Below are 1,565 nucleotides of genomic sequence, written 5' to 3'. Positions count from 1 at the left end.
GAGAAGGAGAGGAGGAGCTAGGTGACAAGGGGGAGGACATGGAGGTAGATGTTTGCGTGTCCCCACCAGTTAAAGATAGTTGATATATCTAGGTTGGGTATTGGGTTACACTTCTGATTGATATTGAGCATTACCAAACTTATAAAGCCTTTGATTAACATTAAAAAGATTAGTATAAAAGCAAAAATGGGCATGGGATAGGGGTTTTCTAGGGAGGGGAAAGGGGGAAAGGGGATGGCATCTGGAATGTAAATTAAATATCCAATAAAGATTTTTGCATAAAAAATTAAATGTGTGGTCTTGTTGGATAAAGTGTGTCCCTAGGAGGTGGGCATTCATGTTTCAAATCCCATACCAAACCTAGAGTCTCTCTCTTTCTATTGCTTGCAGATCAGGATATAGAATTTCAGCTACTTCTCCAGCACCATATCTGTCTGCATGTTACCAAGCTCCCTACTGTAAGCAAGCCCCATTAAACATTTTTCTTTATAAGGTTTGGTGGAATCATAGTGTCTCTTTACAGCAATAGAATGCTGACTAAGATGAAGGTAAAGCATTAGTATAAATTGTAGGTAGAATAGTGTGCCCTTAACAGGGTAAAATTAATTACCAAGCTTAACACATCATATTGTAAAACACAAGGATGCTAGATTATAAGATGTTTGCTTACTGAGATGACAAAGCCCAAGAATATCAAATCTGGAGGCTACAGTCTCTTGATGGTCTCAAGAGAATCATAGCCATTCACTTTGGACAGTGCTTTAGGGGCAGTGTTGGAGCAGCTAGTTCCCTAAGACAAATGCACATATTATACCAACATGTGGGGTTGGGGCTTGCTAAAGTATGTTGCCTTTCACCTTGTATTGAAAGCTGGGAAATAAGGTGCATTTAAGCCTTGTTACAAGAAATAGGTAAATAGTAAAACAAGAAGTCTATGTATAGTTGTGTTAGGCACTACATTTTCCCCCAGGACTTAAGAGCATTTCTTACAGCTTTATGAATATATGAGTTACATTTCTCTCATTTTTCTTCTGACAAGAAAATGTAGTCATTGACATTTATTATATACAATAAATATTATGAGAATCTATAAAAAAAACACTTCTTATCAGATCATTAGGATAATCCAGAAAAAAATACCTTATTATAGGGTATTCAAATACTTTTTACATAATGAAGTATCCTCTTTGGTAAAAATCATATACACTAAATTTTACAATAAAAACTGAAAACAAGCATAAACTCATGTATATAAAACAAAGAATTCAAAGTAAAAAATAAAAAAGTAGAAACCATACCTCCCAGTATTTTTTAGTACAGTCACAATAGTGCCAAAAATTAATTCATACTCTGTGTTGAGATTGTCACTACACCATAAAACATCCTCTGAATTAGCAGTCAAAATTCCATGGCTATAAATTTTCTAGCAACCTAAAATATTAAGTCTGTGTGAGATTGCTCATTTCATTCCTGTAAATAAATGAACAGTGATGAGCAATGTCTTTTGAGAAGAAAGAACTAGTGTGCTATAGATTCTTGAACAAAGAGCAACAACAATTTGTTCA

Source organism: Arvicanthis niloticus, chromosome 2 (genome assembly GCF_011762505.2).
Source record: "Arvicanthis niloticus isolate mArvNil1 chromosome 2, mArvNil1.pat.X, whole genome shotgun sequence".
Classification (NCBI taxonomy): Eukaryota; Metazoa; Chordata; class Mammalia; order Rodentia; family Muridae; genus Arvicanthis; species Arvicanthis niloticus.
This window is presented reverse-complemented; position numbering follows the sequence as displayed.